The sequence below is a fragment of the Panthera uncia genome, assembly GCF_023721935.1.
Source record: "Panthera uncia isolate 11264 chromosome C1 unlocalized genomic scaffold, Puncia_PCG_1.0 HiC_scaffold_4, whole genome shotgun sequence".
NCBI lineage: Eukaryota > Metazoa > Chordata > Mammalia > Carnivora > Felidae > Panthera > Panthera uncia.
The window spans coordinates 16180090-16207228 of NW_026057585.1; the positions used below are offsets into that span (position 1 = coordinate 16180090).

Below are 27139 nucleotides of genomic sequence, written 5' to 3' on the forward strand. Positions count from 1 at the left end.
AATATGCAATTATTTTCCAAAATCTGTTATGTCTATCTATCTAGTAGAGCCACATAATAGCATCAACAGATTATACTTTTTCAAATTATGTAATTTTCTACTATGTAATGCCTGTCTAATAGAGCCACATACAAAGCACACTAATTAATTAATCAATAGCACTATATATTTCCATCCTTCCACTCACAGTCCCTTGGCCAAAATTAGTGATATGGCTCCAACCTACCCACAAGTGACATATAAGCAATCACATCAAACATATGTATGGGAGAAAACTTTTCCCTTCTTCCCTTCTAGGTTCTCTGGCTGGTCTAATAGTTGTATTGACATAACACAGATTACCAGGGGAAAAACAATTTTAATTTTGTATATTCAGAAGCCTCACAAAGACATGAGAGGCTCCCTGGCAGTCAGGTAATCGATGCTTATATAACATTCTGATCTAAGGAGAAGGGGATACAAGTGTGGAGTGTCAAAAGGGAGGAAGACAAATCTCAGGAAGATGAGACAAGCAGACATTTGGTAAACAAATATTTGCCAGGCCCTACAAATAACCAAAAATTTTCTTTGGCATTAGCTCTCTTTTGCTATAGACTATCTAAAAGTTTTTAGGCAGTTAAAGGGGAGATAAAAAGCTCTTCTTGAGTCTGTTGGCTTTCGTCTTCAGCTGGAAACAATCCACATGCCAAAGTGGCACATTCCAGAATCTTGTCTTTACTCCCCCTTGCATGTGATGGTGAGTCTGTCTCCAACATTTCTAACATTTCAGAGTGTTGTATTCTCAGAGGAAACACTGTGAAACAAACATAGACTCTAATTGTATTTCACTAAGCATAAAGCCTTCATGTCAAATCTCAAAATATATTTTAAATCATTTACTAGAGAAATATTGCAAGTAAAAATCCACCTCAGTGCTTTTCTAGCTGAAGATTATGCTTAGCTCAACAAGTATTTTACTATCAGGGTTAATAATGTAATTATGTAGATCATGAATTAAATATATATACTTTAGTAGCCAGACTCCCAGTTACAAGTAATTGGAAAGTTGCAATAAAAACAGCACTTATAATTACACAACAGTCATTATAAGTCAATTTGGTTTGGGCTGTGTACATCTAAACTAATAATTCTATGAATTTAATTATTACTAAATGAAAGGGTACAAAATAGCCATGCCTTACTAAATGATATTTCTACTAAAATAAAAGTTTATCTCAATTTTCATATTTTTGTGGCTGCTTAATATATATTGAATAGCTACACTGTAGCAGATTCCATTTTTCAAAATTAACAATTTGTTCCTGGAGTAAAGACAATTTACACACCATGTAAAAAATGAATGAGTAACGTCTTCATCATTTGGGGCTGCTATAACAAAAATACCATAGAGTAGGTAGCTTGAACAAGAAACATTTGCCTCCCCCGTGCAGGGGGCCGTGAAGTCCAAGATCAAGGTGCCAGAAGATTTACTATCTGGTGAAAGCCTTCTTCCTGGTTCATAGATGGTAATCTTCCTGCTGTGTCCTCACATCGTGGAGGGAGAGAATTCTGGGACCTTCATTATAATCCTATTATAATCCCAATCCCATTATGGGGACTCCACCCCACCCATGACCCCATCCAAAGGCCCCAGCTCCAAATAGCATCACAATGCAGATTAGGCTCCAACAGATGAATCTGCGGGGACAGAAACATTTGGTCCATAGGAATGATGCCTCAATACAGAATTTGACTTTCCTTTATTTTTATAGGGACAAAATAAAAGTGATTCTACAATTTTATTTCTTTTAAAAACACACAAAAAGCAATAAAAAAGTAACTCATTGTCATAGCTAACAGTTGCCCAAGGAGACATGGCAATAAAAGTTTATGTGGTATCCTGGATCAGAAAAAAAGACTTTAGGTAAAATCTAAGAATTCCTGAATAAAGTATGGATGTACTTAAAAATATTGAAGCACCTGGGTGGTTCAGTTGGTCAAGTGTCCAACTCTTGATTTAAGCTCAGGTCATGATCTTGCTGTTCGTGGGTTCAAGGCCCACGTCAGTCTTTGCACTGGGATTCTCTCTCTCCCTCTCTCTCTACTCTTTCCCCACTCTCACAATATCTCAAAATAAATAAATAAAACTAAAAACATAATGTATCATTGTGGGTACATTAATTACAACAAACACATCATATAATAGTACAACAATTGAGGAGACTGGGTATGTGGAATGTGGACACACTTTGTATTATTTTCAAAATTATTCCAAGCCACTAGTAAGCCAAACTATTCTAAAACGAAGTTTATTTGAAAAAGTTAGTCATAACATAATCCTGAAAACCATATTTTTTTTCAAAATAACATAACTCTTCTACCTGAAGGCAAACTTTGCCTTTTTCTAACTGAATATCATTGTTAATGATGTTCTTGATACCAATACTTCAGTGTTTCATAATTCAACAGTTCATAAAGAAATAAAATTTGAAATCTCATAGAATATAATGAATATAACAGTTATGAATATAACATTGCTTGCATCCTTCAAAGTGATGTACTTGAAAAAGTAATGTGTTATAACTCTCAATGTATGTATAGTATTTGACCATGGATATTAGACTGATATTTGCCTTCTACACCCCCCCCAAATACTTACTTCACATTGGTTGATCGTTTAAAATAAAGGACAAATAGTTATCAAATGAATGATTTGATTGGAATGTGTTGTTTGGTAAATCAATTAAAAACTAAATTTTCTCCTGCCCCTGATAACCTCTGCAGAAGCAGAAGAGGAAGAAACAGTTGTATCATTGAATAAACATTAAAGTAGAATGTAATCTACAACACAGGCAATCTGCTAGAGATTGCAAAGACAAATAAATCTCACCTTTAAATAGTAAGCATATGTAGCCCATCACATACATGTTTTCAAGATAAATTATAACTAGTCCTTAGCAAGAGGACTTGCCAGCATCACTCGTCACACATAGTTCATCCGAAATTCACCAGGTAATTGGGTGACAGTCTGTGTTAGCTAACTGATTTTACCCAAAGGAAAAATAAATGCATATCTTTATGACAGAAACTAGTTTTAGAGTAAGGCGCCCATAAATTTTACCTCCTATGCTCTCATGGAAACACAGAGATGGGGCAGTATCTTCTTTGATTACCTCTAAATACATGGTTCTGAGACATTTGAGAAAGACATTGCTGGGTCATAATGCTGGCAAAAGTCTTGTTTAGCTTTTAAGGGGATTTACATTCATTTTCAAAAGACAAAGAAAACACAATTATACGTTTTTCAAAGTAAATGATCTAGGGAAAGGGCAGAAGGGAAGTCTCTTCTCTTATTTTCAGCAGGGAGAATTATGCATCTTATTTTTAATTTGTATTTGCCCTGACAGTATCCACATGTACTTGAATCATTCAAAGTAACACTCTCGGAAATATCAGAGGACCTTAGAAGTAGGCACAAGAGATAGATACAACTAAGTTGGTTTGAAGAAGAAACAAGAGTGAGTGAGAGACAAATTATCTAGATGTTTAACTTACAATGATATGGCTATTGTAACAACAGACTGAAAACAAAAATAATTACCTCTCCTAAGTACCATGTTAATATGTAATTATTATGACAATAATTATTGCCCTAGGGTTCTAATTATAAGCAAATGAGTTAAGTGAGATTTCAATACTAGAAGTCCTTCACTGAGAAGTTCCACTCCTGTTAATTTTTTGTGAACTTATTTCAACGTATGAAGTATCTGCAACGCTGTACACGTTGCACATTAGTGTTATTATACCGATGTAACCAACACAGTTAAAATATGGAACTCTATCAGTACCCTATTTCAAAAATCTTTCTTTACTCATCCTAAATTCAGAATATTCTTCTAGAAACTTTATTGTTTTACATTTTACATTTAGGCCTATAAATCACTGGAAACTGAACAGGATTTTTTTTCCCCATATAGGCATCTGAATGACTCATGACCACATATTGAAAAGACCATCTTTTCTCACATTGCAGTGGTAATTGTGTCATTAATCAGTTGACCACATATAGCTGGATCTGTTTCTGGACTGGGTATATATCCATTGTGGTTTTTGTTGTCCTGTTTCTTTCATTTATTCATTGAAGCTTGTACCAATACCACAAGTTCTAAAATACTGCAGTTTTATAATGAGTCTTGACATCTGGCACTGTAAGTCCCCCAAGTTAGTTCTTCTTTCTCAAGCTTGATAATTCCAGGTTATAATGATTCCACCTCATGCATATTCTGTGTTATTTCAGTCACCATGTTTTCCTCTTCTGTGTATGTTCCTTTCCTCAGTGGGTAGGGGCTATGGAAAATCATTATGATGGCAATAGGAATAAGTACATGGTGAATGTTGAGGGTTGTTGATAGATATTTGCTAATCCCTTCTATGCATGGGATACACTATTATTTGATTTATTATTTATTGAGAACAGGTCATTTTTCAAAAATGGTTTTTCAGCTAGTTAGAGATGTAACATGACCCCTCTGTGACTTTAGTCAGGTTCCCCTTAAGATATCTAGACCTTGACCTGGTCACAGGTCCTTGTGAGATCTGTATTGTCCTATTTTAGCAAGAATCCTGCTAAGACAGTTTAGGCAGAATCACTTAACTGTGATATCTTATCTAATCATGTTCCTCATCTGTCCTGTCCAGTTCCTCTGGTGATAATTAATTGATTAGCTGACAATCCTGGCCTTACCTTTAGCAAGAATCCTATTAGGTCTATTTAAATAGGATCTGCACCCCACTCCTGATGTTTTCTCTTAGTAATTTTCTATCCACTAACTCCCACCTTGTTCTGTCAATGAATCTCTTCTTGTCCATGTTTCATTAAAAATGGAGCCAAGTTCTGTACTAGCTCTCTTTTGCTCTATTATAATAGATTCTGAATAGATTCTGTCTCTACCATCTTACCGCCCAGCTCTGGTTTCTTGAACAGTTAGAGTGCTATGACTCAGACGGGATCAGATTTGTCACTGGATCCCTGGACTTCTCACCCAGGACCTCAAGTGCACACCTGTGAAGCCTTTTCTTCATTATTGGCTGACTGATCAGAGATCTACTGGTGAGTCTGACTCCTAAGCCACTGCTCTGGATGACAGCCCATTGAAGCACAGTAAGGGCAGATTTTGATTCTTAAGATTCTGAGTATACTCTCTGAAGATGAATTAGAGGACTGGACTTCTTTGTTTGAAAGGTACCTACTGGGCGGGCTAGAAGCTTTTCTTCCTGGCTGTGTATGTCCTGTGGGGATTTTACACCCTGATTCATGTAAAACTCGCTGGAAACTCCCACCACGCCCCACAGATCATTGTTTCAAGTTAGAATTGACTCCCTAGGCTAGAAAATCCTTCTTGATTCATTGCTTCATGTGGGAATTCATTCTCCAACTCTTGGTCTAGAAAAATCTTCCTCACTCCCTGTGAGTCCTCTCTGTTCTCTATATTTGATCCTGTTTCCTCATGGGAATTTCTCAACTAAGTGAAACCTCATTCTTGAAACCATGCTGATTATATCCTCCATCAACTCTGTCTTCTTCCTTCCCCCCCTTTTTTTCCTAATGTTTATTTATTTTGAGATACAGAGAGAGAGAGAACAAGTGAGTGTGCATGCATGGGAGAGGGGCAGAGAGAGAGGGAGAGAGCAAATCCCAAGCAGGCTCCATGCTGTCAGGGCAGAGCACAACGCAAGGCTTGATCCCATCAACCCTGAGATCATGACCTGAGCCAGAATCAACAGTTGGACACTTAACTGACTGAGCCATCCAGGCACCCCTCTCTTCTTCCTTTCTTGATGGCTTGACTTTATGAATAATAATATGGAAATTCACTGGCTTCTTTGGGAAACCCAAGATCTCCCCCACAAGTCCCCTGTGAGACCTCTTTCCCTTCCCATTGCTTCTATTCTTCCTTCCTCCTTTCTCCACCTTTGATCTTCCATTCAGTTCCCTTGAATGCTATTCATATGTCTTCCTCCATCCCTCTTGTTCACCCTTGCCAGACTTTCCCCTTTCACTCCATCAGTCTCTTAAGGAACTCAGGAACCCCTAAAAGCAACTGCCTGTGCAACCGAGTCCAAGCTCATTCTGCTCACCAAAGGGCAAGGCAATAAGGTAAGAGGCAAGATGTCAGGGCATAGAAAGCAACTTTATTTGGAAAGCCAGCAAACTGAAGAGATTGTAGACTATTGTCCTACGGAACCATCTCCCCTTGGCATGAAATTCGAACTTCTTTTATGTTAGCAAAGGGAGAAGTGGGAGGGAGTTGGAGTCAAAAGGTGATTGACATTGGCAGACATCAGAGGAAGGCCATGTAACTATGTTGTCCTTCGTTAATTGATCTTTACATGCAGGCATCTGGTCATGTCTTTCCTAAAAATCTTAAACATAGCATAATCATTTCGGTAGGTACTTCCTCATCTCTTCACGTGAGGTAGGTTTGGGGTTAAAAAAAATGGTTCTTGCAAATCTTAGCTGTAAGCAAAATTACTTCAATGATTAACATGCCTACCTGCAGGGCTAAGCAGAAATTTCTGAGCTATAGGTCACAGTAGCAAGGGCAATAGAAGTGACATGGTATCAGATATGCTAAGTTTTTTTTTTTCCTTATTACACCTGAGGCTGAATTGAAACAAACAAACAAACAGGGGCACCTGGGTGGCTTAGTCACTTAAACTTCCAACTTTAGCTCAGGTCATGATCTCACAGTTCTTGAGTTTGAGCCCCTGTAGGGCTCTGTGCTGACAGCTCAGAGCCTGGAGCCTGCTTCAGATTCTGTGTCTCCCTCTTTCTGCCCCTTCCCTGCTTGTTCTCTCTCTCTCTCTCTCTCTCTCTCTCTCTCTCTCTCTCTCAAAAATAAACATTAAAAAAATAAAAAAAACAAACATATGGAAATAATTAGAAACATACTGAATATTTTATCCATTCATATGGTCTTTGGAAATACCCAGACAGCTGTGAGATGTCCCCTCAGTCTCTCACCTAAAACACAATCCACACCTTCCATTATTTTAAATATTAGGCAAAATAAAATCTTAAAAGTCTCTTCCATAAATATTGATAAAAAGCTTTAGCATTCATATTGAACAGGTAATCTTAACTTCTTCCATTTGCTATAAACACAATTCAGATACACATATAAAGAAAAGCAAAAATGGGAGTATATTACTGTGTTTGTCTGACTTACAGTTAAAATTGTAGAAAAAAGAAGTATGATCTTTATGCCTGTCTGTATGCATGCTTATGCATGTATGATATATATATCATATATATATACATATATATATATATGTAAACTTTTTCTACTTCTGAATGGTATTACCAAATTAAGTTATAAAATCCTTTAAAGGAATAGAGTTCTGTTCAAATTAGCTTAGAGATAAATGAGCTCTGATATTAATGAAATATTGCTAAAACTCTCAGAAACATAGAATATAACTCAAATACTTTTAAAGTTCATGTAACTTGAAAAAATCTTTGGCAAATAGGATTAGTTTAGTATTGTTGGTTTAATTAAAACAGCTATGTCTTCTGAGTTATCTCCTAGTATTAAGTATCATATAAATGTGAATTTTGTAACTAGGTTTTTTACGTTCTTTGCTTTTGTGATACTTACCTAAAGTGCATGTTCCACAAAAAATAGTTAACAAGGAAATAACTTGAACTGATAACTACCTTTGTTTAATAGTATGTGTGTGGGGGCCACCTGGGTGACTCACTGGGTTAAGTGTCCAACTTCTGCTCAGGTCCCAACTCATGGTTCATGGGTTCAAGCCCTGTGTCTGGCTCTGTACTGACAGCGAGAATCTGCTTGGGATTCTCTCCCTTTCTCTCTCTCCCAGTCTCTCTCTCTCTCTCTCTCTCTCTTGGTCCCTCCCCCGCTAGCACTTTCTCTCTCTCAAAATAAATAAATAAACTTAAAATATATATATATTACATGTGCATGAAAATAGTTTCCGAAGTCTTTTTTTTTTTTTTTTTTGGTAACTTGAAACATCTAATAACTTAAGTTCAACAACAAATATTCACTAAATATTTAGATAATTTCTAAGCAACAAATTGCTGAAACACTGCTAAGTAGACGTGTAAGTTTAATGCTTCTTATTTTTGTATTTTTAAAATTTTGTCTTTATTTTCTTTAAAGAGAGAGAGAGAGTGCATGTGTACACACAAGCAGGGGAAGGGCAGAGGGAAAGGGAGAATCTTAAGCAGGCTCCATGCTCAGTGCAGAGCCCAGTGCAGGGCTGGGATCCAGTGACCCTAGGATCATAACCTGAGCCAAAATCAAGAGCCTGATGCTCAATGAACTCAGTCACCCAGGAGACCCTATTTTTATATGATATAGAGTAGCTGAATGTATTTGGTTGGGTTAATAAATATGATCCTTTGCCACTGTGAAAAACTGTACCATGGGGAAGCAAATACCTATAAAAATTGTGAGATGGCTATATTCATAAAATTACTAGTTTGCTATGGAATCCCAGTGTGTGACAGACATTGCACAATTATATACTTCCTAAAGTTCACTGTAAAGAAAAAAAAAGTTACTAATGGTTTGTTCCAGAATGAGAAAGAGGAAAATATAGGATAAGGTTTTTGGGAAAAGTATCTTAGAAAAGTAATCTTCCCTCATGTAGTCACAGTCATGTAGCTGGCTAAGAATGGGTGGATTTATGTATAAGGCTTAAAGATGAGTTCAATAACATGGTGATATAAAACTAGAGTTCTTTTTCTCTCAGTTAAAACAACAAAGGTTTCTTGTACTCTTGGCCTGTTCTTAATAGATTAAAAAAGGTTTTTCTTCACCTTTTAAGTAAACTGCCTAGAATCCAAGATTTTGTGTCTTATCCAAATCATTTCCTGTACTATACGTTAATCTTTATATGCCCTCAAATATTTAAGAGAAACTAAGGATTGATTCATAGTAATCTATGATCCTATTTAATCAAGTGTTCAAACCTTTTGACATGTTTGACAACTTCCCCAAATCAAATTCTAAATTAAGTCTTCTTGTTCTCAAACTGACCTTGAAATTTCCCAGAGGATTCTTGGAAAATCTCAAAAGGATTTGTTCTCTCACATTGTAAAAAGGAGATGCTAAACTAATTCACTTATCTGATATATTGAATTACATAAAAATACATTGTCAAATAAGAACTGTCTTAACCTTCACCAGGTTATATTTATATGGGTAAAGAGTATTAATGTAAGTATTTTAGAAATCAGATCAACTTCATAGAAATTTGTCAATACCCTCATTGTCCACGATAGGTCTTGTATAATATTGTAAGTCACAATTCTAGTTATCAGTTTTATATGTTTGTGCCATAGAGGAGCGCCCATGTGGCTCAGTTGGTTGAGCACCTCACTCTTGATTTAGGTTCAGGTCATGATCCCAGGGTTGTGGGCTCAAGCCCTGTGTCAGGCTCTACCCTGAGTGTGGAGCCTGCTTGAGATTCTCTCTCTCCCTCGGCCCCTCTCCCCTGCTTGCACACACTGTCTCTAAAAATAAATAAATACATAAGTAAATACACAACCAGAGTTCTTTGTCAAATGAACTCTCAGATCTTTTACCATGCTCTTGTCACCACAGATAGTTTTTCTTTTACTCTAATTCTTCCTTGACTGCATTTGTCATCAGTTATAGGCCAGAATGCTTCATCTTCAACAAAAAAATGACTGTCTTAGAGAATATGGAAAGGATTATGACAAGGGTTTGGGGGTATAGGCTTCTGATAGCATTGCTTAAATAACTTTAAGAGCTACCACCCTACTGAGTAAAGATTTCCAGAAGTCTAGTGGAGAAGCTAATGAATTCATAAAACTGCTAACCCATGATCAAGCAGAACACAAGTAAATTACATTGGACTGAATGGACTGGTAAATAATAATTACAATTTTTGCTTGTAACATGACTAGCTCTTTAATGTTCTAAATTCTTTATATCAGGAACTCTTTTCCCCTTTCTCTCAAGCTGTCTATAACTCAGATGTGTCAGTAGATATACTTTTGTAAACAAAAATGAAGCATTTATCTTTCTTCCTACCTGATCCCTCCAGAATTGGGGAACTATTGTGGAGCATCCTTATTTTCATGGCAATATAATTATTTACAGAGGTTATATAATAATCTATTCTTGTAACAGAACATAATTGGAAACATCAGTTATGTACACCAGGCTCTGACTGGAATGTCATATTTGAAAATGATGCATAGAATCAAGTATGACCAGATGGTTTCAAGGAACTAAGGTTGACTTCAGGGAGCCAAAGCTTACACAGCTCTCTTGGAACAACTGGCCTGGTATTTGGCTTATATGTTTCCAAGCCTCATGAATGAGTAAGGAAGGTTACTTCCTGGATGGCCTAGCACCTTCAAGATAGACCTCAAGAAGAGAAATTCCTCCAAATCTGTAAGTGATGAAGGAAACGTCTGATGGCAAGCCTTTGGCTTGGTGTCCCAAGGCTCAAGAAGCTTTAAAAAGTCTAATTTGAAAAAAGTTCCAGCAAAGCAAACAACTAAAGCTCTATGTGATCAATTACTATTCTTGTTATGCTTATGTAAATAATAAGACCAAATCTAGTAAGACCACACTTATTTTTTTTTTTACTTATTTTGTGATGGAAAATCAAAAGTGGGGTGACTTCAGAGAAAAAAGTTATATTTCAATGAAGAACTTTATACATCCTTGCAGGTTATTAGATTATAATCTTGTTATCTGTCTTTGAGCTATTTTCCATCTCTAGGTAAACTCCTTTTACTTTCTACTTTTTTATCTACCTGTAAACTGGTCTGGATCCTGCTTTTTTAATGCATTTGTTAGCAATTAACATTTCCAATTTTTTGCCCATCCTCATGACTTGGCATTCTTAAGAACTAAAATTGCCCTTTTTCTTTAAATTCTGAGAGCCGAAGCTGGATTACTTGATATAACTTCAAAATATCAACACAACATAATATGTGTGGGCAACCATTATGCCTGCTGCCATGTGGGACAGTCAGAAAGTTCACTGTGAAACCCAAAGGCATAATCAAATGTATTTATGCTGCAAACCAGGAAATACATGGGATTACCACTGCTGTCCTCACTCAAGTATCTAAAGATACTTCCAGCTGAACGTCCAGAAATCTTCCCAACTGACAGCCCTATAGACTGAGACACTAGTCACTGTATTTCTTTCACTTTCATAGAAACTTCTCTCATTAAATGCCTGACTCTACACCATTTAGCAAATAACTTCTAATGCAAAGTTCCAATAGATGATTCAGCTGATCTTTAATGAAACGATGACTGAATGAGAAATGGACTTATAGCCAAAGAAAAGAATGCCTCTCCTTTACTTAACTAGAGGAGGGACTGACAAGACACTCTCCCTGACCTAACTTCAGTCAGGCCTCTAAGCCTTGACCTCGGCATCTGTTCTTGTGGGGCCTGTATCACCTAAATTTAGCATGAATTCTGCTAATTCAGTTTAACCAGAATCTTCCACCCAACTCCTCATCTCCTAGGTGATAACTGATCATTCTGGCTTGATGTTAGCAAGAATTCTTTTAGACTTGTTTAACCAGGTGATACATATATCACCTTAGCAATAAGAAAATACATATATAATTAAAATGCCAAGAGTAATATAAGTGTTAATTAGTTGAATTCAAGCTAATTTATTTAGATCTAGAAAGCTAAATATGATTTTATTTTAAGGCATAGATTGCAATATAAATATAAATGTGGAGATAAAAATGAAATGATATATTCAGGTGGAAGTTAAAGGAGTAATCTAGCTGATTCTGTAGCTTTTGTAATAGACAAAATCCTGTGAGTACTAGTAAGAGTTAAGATGTATTGAGGGGCGCCTGGGTGGCTCAGTCGGTTGAGCAGCCGACTTCAGCTCAGGTTATGATCTTGCACTCTGTGAGTTCGAGCCCCGCGTCAGGCTCTGTGCTGACAGCTCATAGCCTGGAGCCTGTTTCAGATTCTGTGTCTCCCTCTCTCTCTGACCCTCCCCCGTTCATGCTCTGTCTCTCTCTGTCTCAAAAATAAATAAACGTTAAAAAAAATAAAAAAAAAAGATGTATTGAGCACACTGTTCTAAGTGTTCTGCAATTATTATGTCTTTTAACCCTTACAAGCACTTTATACAGTAGGGACTATTATCCCCATTTTAGATATAGATTTAAAAATAAAACTCAAAAGGGAAAATTAACAAAGTTTATCAACCAAGTGTATTCTGTAAGATGAGGTTGGGCAGAAGTCTAGGAATGAAAGAGAAACCGTGCTTTTAGAAGGCAAGTACTCAATGCAGAGGTGATACATTCTAATATAATTATAATTTCCACAGTCAAATAACTCCTATCGAAATATCTCATTACTAGCTTATCTAGCTTGCTGTAAGCCAGCTCACTCAACAAAATAAAAAGTCTTCATTTGGTGCTTTCTATCTCCTTATTTAATTCTCATTTCATGTCAACATATTTCCCTGTGGCCCTAGAGGTGGTAGCGGTTCCTTTGTCACCACCATCAGGGTATTGCAGTATTTCCTAGTTTTCCTCCACCTTAAGAATAGTTTTGTAAATAGTCCCTCCCTAACCTGAGATTTGGGGGCAGGATAATGGCTAAGGGGTCGTGGTAGAGCCTATATCCTGAGCCTTAGGGCTCTCTACTACAGTGTGCCAGGAAATTTCCAAATTGTTACCTTAACTACAAGTCATATCCAGTCCAGCCAGACCTTAATTAACTAACAAAGTAGACTAATTCCTTCTATCCCAGGTGTTTAAGACAACCCATTAAATTCAAAATCCTGGATAAGATAGGTCCATGGCAAGAAATATGGCCCATTGAGTCCTGTGTTTTGCCCAGCTTGCTCTATTACCCTTATTATACACTCCACTTAAGTACCTCAGACTGCTGCAGCAATAGATTTGTGGGGCAAAGGGGCTGTCTTCACCTATAGGTTTTTACCTCTCATACTGGTTGTGCCAGGATGAATATCACAGGCTTACAGGCAATAAGAACGGTGTTGGTAGATTCAGAGGAAAATAAACTTGGACTTTTAGAGTAATTTCTCCAGATGAAGTTACAGAAAGGCTTTTAAAGCAGAAGTGGATGGATGTTTGCCTCCATTGGTAAGAGGTTTAGGGAAATTTGTAAGTTCAATATTCTTAGCTTTATCTATATCTACCCAAATTTCCTCATCCCATGTTCTAGGGTGCTATCCCTTTGCTACAGTGTCCTTACTTTAGCATAGGAGATTGGAGTGGGGAGTGTGGGGCATTTAATTGGCAATCAACTCTATCTCTTACTCTCAGATTAATCCTGACATTCCCAGCTATTATAGGAGACCAAGAACTCCTTTAAAAATTTCATGGAGGCTCCTAATTGTATATCCATAACTTTTAATTTCATTTTTCCCTTGGGATACACTTTAGTACCTTCCTAAGTAGCTAGGTGACACTATAAACTTAATAAACAATATTTTTAACATAAAAACTAAGTACCATAGTTACTTGCTCTCATAATAATACCTTGACCTCAACTTGCTACATTGCTACCGGTGTTGATCATTTGATTGATCATGATTATATTGCAAATCATAGACAGTCTATGTCTACTATTACCACTCTAACCAATATGTTACATTTCCTCAGCCAGGTAGTTATCTCTGAACTCCTTTAATATACGACCATCCTAATCCAAAAATTCTATTTGGAGGGTTTCCTTCCTGGGCCCACATTCAGTATCAGTAACTATATCAAATGAGTCGAATCATAAGTCAGATAGTGCTCCCTGAAATTTAAAAGATTCTAGGATTTGCTAAAATATGAACAGTAAATAGGGAAATCACAGAGAAAAATATAGCACATGAAGGCTAGAACCTGTACAGCTGCAAAAAATCCCTATACCCAAAGAATTTAGGACTAGGGAGAGTATCTAAATGCAGAAAGAAGGAAGTGATGTAGAGGAACATCCTGATAAAAGCAGTGACATTCATACAAGAAGCACTAAAAGCAGTGAAAGCCTGATATCATCTCAATGAGTAGGAGCAGAAATAATAAATACCCATAATTGCTCTACTTTCTCCCTCTCTTCTCATGCTGAGTCTCCCCACTGGCTAAACCAAAGACAAATAGAGAGAAAGGGAGCTCAGGGCACAGATCAAGGTGAAAAGGGTAGAAGCCAATGTTGAGAGGCTAATAATACATGTGATGATAAAGAAAAACCAGAGCTAGACAGTAGTTAAAGTAGTACAAACAGGTTTCATTCATGACCTATTACAGTAGGGAAAGGAGACCTTTATATAAAACTGGGCTCAGTTCCAAATACAGCTTGGACAAGTGAGGATTTATAGCCAAGAACTCAGTGAGGGTCAGTGAATGGAAAATTACCAAGAGGAAACCTCAGGGGTAAGGAGGGATTCTGGCTAAACTAACTTGACAAGATTCTTGCTGAAAGCAGACCAGGATGATCTGATACCACATGGTGGGTGAAGACATACATCAGATATCAAGGGTTCTCCAATACCCAGAATGAGGGTTCTCCCTTAACAAGGTTTTGCCTGAAACTGGGCTACGCAGGTCTGGCAAGGACAAGATCTAGCTCAGAATGGAGTTCAGAGGAGCCTGACTGAAGTTTGGTCAAGGAGTCTTTTTCATGATGTCGTTTTCACTAATATCTTTATTCAGATATCTAACTGGTTTTTTAAGCTTAGTAGATCCAAAACTAAAATCTGTTCCTCCTCGAGTTCTCCTTCTAAGTCAGTAAAACAAAACAAATAAACAATAAACAACAACAAAAAATGAACTTGGTGTTATCTTTGACTCTTCAACCTCTATCACATTAAATTATGTTGATTATACTGTCTGAATGAAGTACCCAAAAGAAAAAATGCTGACTCTGACCACTTACTAAGTTTTCTACTATTACCATTCTAGCCAAAGTTACCACTGACATAGCTTTCTTAATATTCTCCCTGCTTACAGTATTAAATACTTGTAGAATATTTTATAATCACTGTGATCTTTTAAATATATGAGTCCAATGTCATTTCATCATTTCTATTCTTAAAATCCTATAAAGACTTCCATCACATGTAATATAAAATCCAAAGTCCTTATTATGGCCTATAAGGCTCTAAACATCTAAAATACGACTATCTTTATGTCCTGATGTCCTAATTCTTTAGTTTCATGAATTTAGCTTTAGTCACACTGGCCTTCTTCCTTTTCCTTGACCACTAGCAGACTGACTTCTGACTCTGGGTCCTTGCTAATTGCTCTATATGGAATTCTCTTTTCCCAATTATTCGGAGGCTCACTAAACTCATTCAAACATTTGCTGGAATACTGTCCTCTCAGATACCCATGCATAATCAATGTATATAATATATAGCTGCATATGTTATAATTCTATATGTGTGCATTTACATAAATTATGTATGTTAATATATAATAATTATTATATAACATATATAGTTAGTAAGTGTGATGTGGCCAATTGATCTGAACAATAATTCTCTAACTTTTATTAAGATTTAATTAAGTTAGAGACCCCTGGGTGGCTGTGTCGGTTAAGCGTCTGATTTCAGCTCAGGTCATGCTCTCACTGCTCCTGAGTTCAAGCCCCGTGTCGGGCTCTGTGCTGACAGCTCTCAGCTGGCAGCCGAGAGCCTGCTTCAGATTCTGTCTCTGTCTCTCTGCCCCTCCCCAACTCAAGCTCTGTCTGTCTGTCTCTCTCTCGAATATAATAAACATAAATTTTTTTTTTAAGATTTAACTAAGTTAGAAAAGAGTTTTATAAAATCATTTTAATTAAATATAAATATAAAGCACGTTTTTCTCATATAGCAAATTTAAAAATAATTAGGATAAGTGAAAGAGTCTGTGGATTATAATACTGACATCTTGGAAAGAATTTAACGGATGTATTTAAATTATATTCTTATTAATTGTCCTTTAATAATTCATCCCTAGTTTTGAGTCGAAAACTCAGACATTTTTAGTTTTCTGAAGCACTAGGTTTTTTCAGTAGCTAAAATTTACATTGGAACTGAGGCAGAGATAGAGCTGTTGGCTTAAATTATGTCCATTTTTTTTAAGTTTATTTATTTTGAGAGAGACAGAGACAGCACAAGCAGGGGAGGGTCAGAGAGACAAGAGAGGGAGAATCCCAAGCAGGCTCCGTGCTGTCAGTGCAGAGACCTATGCAGGGCTTGAGCCCATGAAACTGTGAGATCATAACCTGAGCTAAAACCAAAAGTTGGAGGCTTAACCAACTGAGCCACCCAGGCGCCCCAAATTATGTCCATTCTTTTTCTTTGGCCAAATGTTTCACATAACTTCTTAAAGTAGTATGAGGCTATTACAGAGACAACATGCTTTATTCACTCACATTTCTTATTCAAGAGTCTATAGTTTGTTTTGACTCTAAATGTAGAAGAAAATAAACAAGAGGAAATATACATGAAAAAATACAATAATAATTATGCATAACTTTATTTAAACCAGTAAATATTTTGACTTAACTTTCCAGACTTTTTAAAAATATTTGTACTCCCAATTACTGTGAACTTTGACTCTACACATTTTATCACAAAATATGTAACACTTAAAAGTGTCTTATCTAAGACTTAATATTTGTCTAAGATTTAAAACATGTCATTTCAAACTGCTTTGGAAATGAAAACTTTCAGAAACTCTTCTATGAAAGGCTTGTATTCCCTTTTTAAAAAAGAGGGGGAATATAAAATCATATTTAATCAAGTTTTTTTCTTTTAGCAGAAACTTAAAATTGGTTTCCTCATAGTTACAAACTTATCTATCTTAGGCAGTGACTATTGGGAAGATAATGACACTTCTTCTCATGGGGTTAAATTTATTTCCAAATTGAGAAACTAGGCGGAATTATGATACTATTGCTACCATCTAAATAAAGATGATGTAGATGCTGAATTACAGTTTACCTCTGAGGCAGCAATTAGAAACTAACAGATTCAAATAAAAAGCGAATAGAGGCTCTGTAGTTTTCATGGATGCCCACGTCTTCTTTCTATTGTTCTAATTATGGAACAGCAAATACCAAGTAAAACTTAGTGTAGCCGGGTGGTGGTGTGACTCAGCCTTGACTAGTAATACGAAGGAGGCATTCAGCTTGGGTACTTTTTTCATCACACTGTGGGCTATCTAGTGCTCTGTCTCACAACATCTTTTTGTAAGAGTAAAATAAAGGCAGTTGTACTCACAGTTCCTGTTATCTCTAATTCCATCAGCATTCATAGTATTTGCTTGGTTCCTTATTAGTATGAAAAATCAGGCCTCCATACTATTTACAAAGAAAATAATAGAAATGTAGACAGGTGTATTCATAAAGAGGCTGATTTAGGAAAAATACATAATGGCAGCTAATGAAATTAAAATAGAAAAGGATGTCCTTATCCTGTTCCTTTATAGTGCTTTGCAAATAAGACTGTAGAGTTGAAAGTCCCATTAACTACATAAAAAACAACTTTTTTGATGTAAACAGTTTATCCACTTGTTATCTCACTTCCTGTTACTTTCTTTTGCAGATTAAACAGATAATATTTCTCTCCAAATAATGTATTTACAGTTTTTATTTCTTTTCCAACCTGAAAGACATTTAAGAAAAAAACTTGCAAACTCTAATTTTTGATGCTTAGAACATGTATAACAAACAATATATATGAATCTACTCTGTGCAATAATATTCTCCAGGTTTTATTTAAAAATCATTGCACTTGCCAAAAAATCATTTGTCTAAATTATTAACAGATTATAATTTTGAGTCAATAATGTTAATAATCTGAGTCACTGGTTTTGAAAAGAATGAAGATTACTTATTTATTGACCCAGTGTTATACACACAACAATATAATAAAATAGTGTCTGTTTAAACAGCCTACCATCTTCCCAACTAGCCATCTTAAAGTCCTTTATTTTAGCCTGTTCATTACTCATATACTAACAACTGTGTATACGATGGGGCATGAATATATATATCTCAGCAAGATTTTTGAGTTCAAATTAAAAGTAATCAAATGATAGTCATCAGATTATTTGTTGTAAAAATCTATCACTAGGAAAAATTTGTCTCTGCACTGTTCCACCTTCAGTGGTTTCCCAAATAAAAACTTATTGCCAGAAATTATGTACATTTTGTAGGCCAGTGTATATGCTGAATAAATCATGTCTTCTATAGCTGTTGTCTTCTGTATTATTTTAGGATGTACCATGTTTTTTATAAATATCTAAAATATGTAAATTTCTTCTCTGAATGTGTGATTAGTTCCTTTCTAGCCAAAGGAGACTTCCCCCATGATCAAATTCAATCATTTTTCTATGTTTTGGAATTCTGCCTGAAAATGCTTATTTTTATTTATGAAAGATGTGCCAGAAGATCTGCAAGAGCAATTTTGTAACACTTATAAGCATATTTTTTCCAATTTGAAATTGAGCTTACAGCTAGAAGTAGCAGAACAAATGTAAAAAATATCATTATGAATTTGTAAATGCTGTGAATTCAATAGCATGGTTAGAAAATGAATGGCAATACTTTGGCGATATTGTATTTTAATATCACACTAAGAGTGGACAGAATGTGTTTATTAAGTAAAAACTGAAATATATCTGGAATATGTCATTCCAAACGTTGTTCAACTGAGCACACAAGAGTTTATATTGAAAAATATTGGAAACTGAGGCTGAATAAATTGCATACATTGAGATGATCCGACAGATTTTTATTTTTAATTTTTTAATACAGTGTGACAGTCATTGATTTATTGTCCCTCAGCTATAAATTCATCCTTTTTGCCTGCTCCGTGAAAATGAATCTGATGCCCCTAAATATTTTCCTGTTAGCACCTGACACTGAAGCTTTATCAGTAGAAGAAAGTGGAGAGAAACTACAGAGTGGAGTCTGTTTCTTGTTACTGTTGTGCTCCTCTGGCACGCTCCTGCAGTGTGCTCGGCTTTCGCGAACACCAGGCTCCTGTAGTGCTCACGGATTCTCCACTGCCTGGCTTCGGCTATGTGTGGAGGGCAACAGCTTCTAGAGACCAGCAGTTTCTTTGACACCTTTTCCAAACATTTCTGTAGCAAAGTGCCCCTTGTGAGACACTCCCCCAAGAAAAGCTTTCATTAGCACTCTAGAGAGCAAATTTCTGGCAAGTTTACTGCAGTGACTTCTCTTTTAGTGAGCCACAATTCTGCCTCTCCACAGGTCTTGATATAAGACCCATGTGTGTGTTTTGAGAGGAGAGTGCTATTTCTTGAGTGCTCTGTCTCAGCCCGAGGCAGGATACCTGTTCTATTATTTGTTATTCCTATAGTCAGTGAACTTACTAGAGTTTCTGGAGTAAATATGTTTGCTTGTGTAGCTAGATGTCACTCTTTCAGCTAACTTGGTTGGCTGATTGAAATTTGGACTCAGGAGTAGTTAATGAGACTGAATTGTCAGAGCAGTCCTAGCATACTGTGGAGAATGAAGTGCAAAGACTTAGGGATGTAGGAAAGCTGAACTGAATTTAACATCTAATATTCAATTATGGATGTGATGTAGTTTTTGGAGCAAATCAACTCAGCCATTGTTTTAGTTTCTTCATTCTGCTTTAACAAATTACCAAAAACTTAACGAATAAAAACAACAAAAATGTATCATCTTACAGTTCCTGGGATCAGACATCCAAAATCAGTCTCAATGGGCTAAAATCAAGTGTCTGCAAGTCTACATTCTTTCTAGAGGCTCCAGGCAACAGTCTTTTCCTTTTCTTTTCCAGCTTCTAGAGGCCATCTGTATTCCTTGGCTTGTGGCCACTTCCTCTATCATCAAAGCTGACTGATTTGGCTTCCTAACTGACTTTGGCTTCTGGTATCACATCTCTCTCTGATTCTGATCCTTCTTTCACCCTCTTATAAAAACCCTGTGACTACATTAAGCCCATGTGAATAATTGAGGATAATTTTCTCATCTCAAGATACCTAACTTAATCACATTTACTATGCCCCTTTTGTAAAGTAACATTTTCATAAGCTTCAGGATTAAGATTTGGGCATCCCTGAGGTACTATTATTTACTTTACCACAATTTCTGACACTTGGTATGCAACTATTGACCCAGCTAATCCCTTTTTTCTCTTTACCAAGTTGCAGGGATTGCCAGGAGCAGTTTGCATTTACCTGCAGGGCCACTGGTATAGTTCTAGAAGATTGATTCAGGATTGTGTTAATTCTACTTGCCATAATGCAGTCTATAGATTTTGATCATCTTGACAATCCACAAACACCTAAGTGGTCCACTATCCTAATGACATTATGCTGATTGGATCTGATGACCAGGAAGTAGCAGGTGCATTATGCAAAGAAGAGGATAGAAGATAGACTCACAGATTTCATGAACCTGTCTCTGTAGGGTAGTTTCTTGTATCAACAGTCTAGAGCATGTCAAGAAATCCCCTCCAAAGAGAACAAGTTGCTGCAACTTTCACTGTGTACCAAGAGAAAAGAGGCACAATACTTGGCAGGCCATTTTGGATTTTTGTGTAACATATACTGTGTTAATCTGACTCATCTAGAGTTACCCATAAGGTTTCCAGTTATAAGTAGGTACCAGAACAAGAGAAGACTCCTTATCACATTCAGGCATCAGTATAAGCCATTCTACCTCTTGGGCTTCATAATGTAATAGATTTAATAATACTTGCATATAAGTATGTTGTATGGGCCTCCAGCAAACCAAAAGTAGGAAAATTGCAGGGAAGACCTTTAGGATTTTGGAAGAAAACCTATTCTTTTCATTGAAAGATAACTAGTTTCCTTTTGAGAAATAGATACAGACTTTCTACTAGTCTTGTTAGAGATTGAAAGCCTAACCGTGGAACCTCAAGTGACCAAGACATCTAAGACTCATGTCATTTCACACAGCATTGAGTATGACCAAGCAACTCATTTCAGATCAAAGGAAGTACAGCAATGGGCTCATATTTGTGCATTTAATTGATTTTACCATATACCCAATCAATTGAAGAAGCTAGCCTAATTGAAAGGCACAATGATATATTGAAGACTCATTTTGTTACCAGTTGGGAGACAACCACTTAAAAGAACAAAATTCTATTTACAGGACTCAGCATATGCTTTTAATCAGAATTCTGTAAGATGTGGAAGTGTGAGTGGAGTCTGTCATATTATACCTAGAACTCACTTACGGAATATTTTTTTCTTACCTGGTAACTTTGAGCTGTTTCTTTGGAGACATTAATTATCAAGATGGGATGATTCCAACAAAAGGCACACAACAATGGTTCCACTAAACTGAAAGATGAGATCACCTCCTGGACATGTAAGGATCTTTCTGCAACTAAGCTAACAAGAAAAGGGGGTATTAATTTGCTGGCCTGCACAATTGACCCTGTCTGCTAAGTGAAAATATGTTCTACACAATAAACACAAGGCAGCCTGCATCTGTATTCCAGGGGATTCTCTATGGTACTTCCCAATACGTCCACGTCCAATGGTAAAGGTTTATGGAAAACTATAGCAATCAAAAAAAATCAGAACATTGAGGGCTTGGGCCTTTCACAGATATAGAACGCCAAACAGCAAATATTCTTCCAGAAGACAGAGGAAATACTGAACGAGTAGTTGAAGAAAAGAGACATAGTTGTCAATTAGGACCTCATGAGTAATTACAGAAATGAAAACTATACGAGCTTTGCATATTTTCAAATTTCCTACATGTATTTATTTGTATATATTAGCCATTGTGTTTGCTTTCTTCAGTTCTCCATTAGAAACCTCCCTATGAAGAGCTTTCTCCAATATGTTAAAGGGCAGGTTTCTGGCAAGCTCCAAAGGATGGGTTTCCAGGGAATTCCAGTCATACAGCCAAACAGTGACAACGCTGCCATTCTGCAAGGCACAGTTTTGCAAACTCCCAACACATTCTGGCTCTTTGAAATGTATGCAGTTCCCTATTTCAACCCTATTGGAAATGACTGCTTCTATATCTGTTAGAAAATTCTTCAGAGTTATGTTTACTTCTTTTTTTTAATTTTTAAAAAGTTTATTTATTATTGAGAGACAGAGAGACACAGAGCGTGAGCAGGGGAGGGGTAGAGAGAGGGGGAGACACAGAATCGGAAGCAGGCTCCAGGCTCCAAGCTGTCAGCACAGAGCCCTATGGGGGGCTCAAACTCACAAACTGCGAGATCATGACCTGAGAGGAAGTCGGTCACTTAACCAAGTGAGCCTCCCAGGCGCACCTGAGTTATGTTTACTTCTTACTAGCCAATTTATCACATATCAATCCAACTCCTATTGTAGTTTATCATTCTTTATATGATTCCGTTCAAACCACTGTGCGGCTCTCTCTCTCTGGATAAGTCAAAGATTTATACATATGACAAAATACATTGATGGATTTGGTAATGGTAAACTGACCTGGCATTCTTGGTATTAACCCCCTATGGTCATGATACACTATTCTTTTAAGTATTGTTGGATTCAATTTGCTAATTTTATATTGCAAATTTTGCATCCATGTTCAGGTAAGATATTGGCATGAAGTTTTATTTATAGTATCTTTAGCAATGGTATCAGTGTAATGTTATAGGTGTAATGTTGATCTCATGAAATACATTAGAAAGTACAATTTACTTCAATTTTCTGAAGAGTTTGTGTAGAATTGGTATTATTTCTTCTTTAAATGTTCAGCAAAATTCACCAATAAAAATTTTTTGGTTTGACGTTATTTGTGTCATATAACTTTTAACTATAAATTCAATGTTTTTTATAGATATAAAACCATTCATATTATCTATTTCTTCTTGAATGAGCTTCGGTAGTTTGTGCCTTTCAAGGACTTTTTTTCTATTTCATCTAAATTGTCTTATGTATTAGCAAACATTGTTCAGTACTTCCTTATTATTCTTAGTGTATGTGTAGCAATTGTAATGGTGTCACCTATCCCATTCCTGATATTGGTGAATTTGTGTTTTTTCTTTATTTTCATTATCGGTCTCTTTAGAATGTAATCAACTTTGAATTTTGTTGATTTTCACAAAGAGCCATTGATTTTTTTCCTTTTATTTTTTTTTTCAATCTTGTTGTTTTCTGCACTGATTTAAAGTTAGTTGTTCCCCAGAGCCTGGGTGGCTCAATGGGTTAAGAGTCCAACTTCAGCTCAGGTCATGATCTCAGAGTTAATGGGTTTGAGCCCCAAGTCGGGCTCTGTGCTGCCAGCCCAGAGCCAGGAGTCTGCTTTGGATTCTGTGCCCCTCCTCTGTTCTCACTGTCTCTCTCTCTCTCTCAAAAAACATAAAACAAAAACAAAAACAAAACAAAACATTAAAAAAAATTTTAAGTTAGTTGTTCCTCAGAGAAAACCTGCAGAAACAACTTAACAGAATGGCACTAAATTCATATCTATCAAAAATCACGCTGAATATAAATGGACTATATGCTCCAATCAAAAGAATGGGGCATCAGAATAGATTAAAAACAAAAACAAGACCCTTCCACTGCCTACAAGAGACTCATTTAAGATCTGAAAACAACTGCAGATTGAAAGTGAGGGCATGGAGAAATATTTATCATGTTAATGGACATCAAAAGAAAGCTAGAGTAGCCATACTTATATCAGGCAAACTAGATTTTAAACCAAAGACTGTAAGAAGAGATGAAGATGAACACTATATCATAATAAAGGGGTCTATCCAACAAGATCAAACAATTGCAAATATTTATGCTCCCAGTTTGGAAGCCCTCAAATATATAAACCAATTAGCAACAAACACGAAGAAACTCATTGATAATAAAACAATAATAGTAGGGTACTGTAACACCCCATTTATAGTAATGGGCGGATCACCTAAGCAGAAAATCAACAAGGAAACAATGGCTTTGAATGACACCCTGGACCAGATGGATTTAACCCCTATATACAGAACATTTCTTCCTAAAGCAGCATATTACACATTCTTTTTGAGTGCACATGGGACATTATCCAGAATAGATCACATACTGACTCACAAATTAGTCCACAACAAATGAAAAACAAAACAAAACTGACTTTATATCATGCATATTTTCAGATCAGAACACTATGAAATTTGAAGTCAATCACAAGACAAAATTTTGAAAGACCACAAATACATGGAGGTTAAAGAACATCCTACTTAAAAATTAATGGGTTAACCAGGAAATTAAAGAAATGAAAAAAAAATAAATACATGGATTTGGAAACAAGTGAGAATGAAAACATGATGGTCAAAAACCTTTGGGATGCAGCAAAAGTGGTCATAAGAGGAAGTATATAGCAATACAGGTCTACCTAAAGAAGCAGAAAAATCTCAATATACAACCTAACCTTATACCTAAAGGAGCTAGAAAAAGAACAGCAAATGAAGCCTAGCCAACAGAAGAAAGGAAATGCTAAAGATTAGAGCAGAAATAAATGATATAGAAACAAAAAAACAAACAAAACCCAGTAGAACAGATCAATGAAACCAGGAGCTGGTTCTTTGAAAGAATTAACAAAATTGATAAACCTCTAGGCCGGCTTACCAAAAAGAAGAGAGAAAAACTCAAAAAATAAAATCACAAATCTCTGAGAGGAGAGATCACAACCAATACCACAGAAATACAATTATAAGAGAATATTATGAAAAGATATATCCCAACAAATAGAGCAATCTGGAAGAAATGGATCAACTCCTAAAAACATATAAACTACCAAAGCTGAAATGGGAAGAAAGAGAAAATTTTAACAGACCCATTACCAGTAAACCAGCAAAGGAATTGAATCAGTAATCAAAATTCTCCCAAGAAACAAGTCTAGGGCCAGATGCCTTCCCAGGGGAAATCTACCAATCATTTAAAGAAGAGTTAATACCTATTCTTCTCAAACTGTTCCAAAACATAGAAATGGAAGGAAAACTTCCAAACTAATTCTATGAGAAGAGAATGACATGGAAATACATAGCTAATTAACCTTCTCTATCTGATTAAACAGGAATGTTATATTATATATGTCAATAGAGTATTTAGGGAAAATGCTAGACCAGTTGCCAAAAATGATAAGATTATTATATGCTAACCACTTTGAATGTATGATAGGTAAATGTAACTTTAAGCATTTAAAAGAAAATTAGCTTAAAAACTTAATATTAATTCCAAGTTTAACAGAAAATTTCTTACAACTATTACTATTTCTGAATTACTATTGTTTTTTTATTCAATTGCTAATAAAACATTTGGAGACAAAACAAATAAGAACCTAATATAAAGATTTTCTGTAGATACTGAAAGTAATCACTTGTATGCTCAATATAAATAAATTACCTATAATATAATTTATAGTAATAAGCATAAAATATGCAACTGAAGTGATTAATCACTTAAATAAAATTAATGCTTAACACTGTGTTTATTTTATGCCGCTATACCTTTATTACAACTTTAATTTGATTATGGTTGTAATGAAGATAATGCTATTATATGCAACAAATGCCATTAGTGCTAATAGCTGATAACATATTCCATGATGAGAAACATTTTAGGTACTATTTAGATTTCCAAAAGCTCTACACCTATTTATAATATTAAAACAAGAGCAACTGCACCGATAAATAGTGTCTCTTTAGCAGTGATAGTTATTTTCTGACTTTGGTTTAAATTTTATCTTTCAACTCAAATTGCCTATCAGAAAATTGCTAATGCAATTTTGAATAAACAAAACAATTTATATATGCTCACATTTTTTGTGAATAATCGTCAAGGAAATTCTTCAAACTAAATGGATCACATTATATATATATATATAAGCCTTGTTCACATCAACCAACATATAGGTATTGAAGTGATATAAAATAGATTAGGTTGCACCTCAAGAAATAGAATGATACTATTAAATTCAAGAAAAACACTATAGTAACTACGTAGAATGAGAAGTGCAATCTGTGATACACAGATTAATGTAGAAATAAAGTTCCTTAAATATCCAATGCTTTTGAGCCAATTACAGGGGATCCCTATCCAGTGCAGAGTTCAGCAGAGTAAAACCCATGGGAAAAAAAAAAAACCTGACCAGTGGCTTATTTGCGTAAGTAAAGTTTTATTGGAACACAGTCTCACTCATTTATTTACAATCAACTGTATTGTCTAGAGCTTATTTCACACTACAGTAGCAGATATCATACGGCTCTCAAAGCTTAAAATATTTTCTATCTGGCTCTTTGCAGATCGCTGATCTAGAGCAATTCTTGGGCAAATAATTTACTTGGCAGCTCCCAGATTGATTAATATTTCTCTCTTTCCCTCTCTTTTTCTTTTCCTTCCCTTCCCTTCCCTTCCCTTCCCTTCCCTTCCCTTCCCTTCCCTTCCCTTCCCTCCCCTCCCCTCCCCTCCCCTCCCCTCCCCTTTCTTTTCTTTCTGTTTTGCTCATTCCTCAACCAATTCTCATTATGCCTTTATTGTCTGGATTTCATAATTTGTAATTAAGTCCCGCATCTTGGGTTTTGGATTTCCTTATACCTACAAAAATTAGGAGGGCTATGTACCTGACTAGGTCTCATTAAAGCTGAGCAATGACAGGTCTACGAAATAGGCAGACACAAATAAAATCCTTAGTGGATGTTCTGTGATTTTCCTGAGAATGCAGTTCATGAGAACTGAAAAAAACAAAAACAAACAAACAAAAAACATGAGTAACACATTGGTGGAATATTTAAATATACATAAGACAGGTAGATTGTTTTCTTTACTGTATCTACTTTCTTTTATATTAGTTTTGCAAGAGAATATAATAGAATATTTCCTTGCTAATTTTTATTTGGCATTTTAAACACGAAGTCTGAGAAAATTATTTTTTTCAAGTGGTGTGTTGATCAAAACAAGCTACATTTTGCTATAGCAATAAACTGCTTCCAATTCTCATCAGTTTTAAAACAATAATGTTCATCATTTATATTAAATGTCAATTGTGGGTCAGCTTTTGCTCTATTTTACAGCACTTTCATTCCATATTTGCTATGAGCAAAGCACCCCCTATCTGCAACATTGTAGGACTTGTGGAAAAGACACATGGCAAACCAATCACTGCTTCTTAAA

At 35.9% G+C, this 27139-nt stretch overlaps 1 long non-coding RNA gene across 1 annotated transcript; it reads right to left on the minus strand.

Annotated features, from left to right (window-relative positions):
- Positions 1-232: 232 nt before the first annotated feature.
- On the minus strand, positions 233-26694 carry LOC125913457 (uncharacterized). The gene is made up of 4 exons (XR_007455034.1): positions 26590-26694; positions 21256-21394; positions 17257-17336; positions 233-793 (listed from the first exon to the last, which is right to left on the minus strand). It is a non-coding gene; the product is annotated as an uncharacterized LOC125913457 (long non-coding RNA).
- Between the last annotated feature and the right edge of the window lie 445 nt (positions 26695-27139).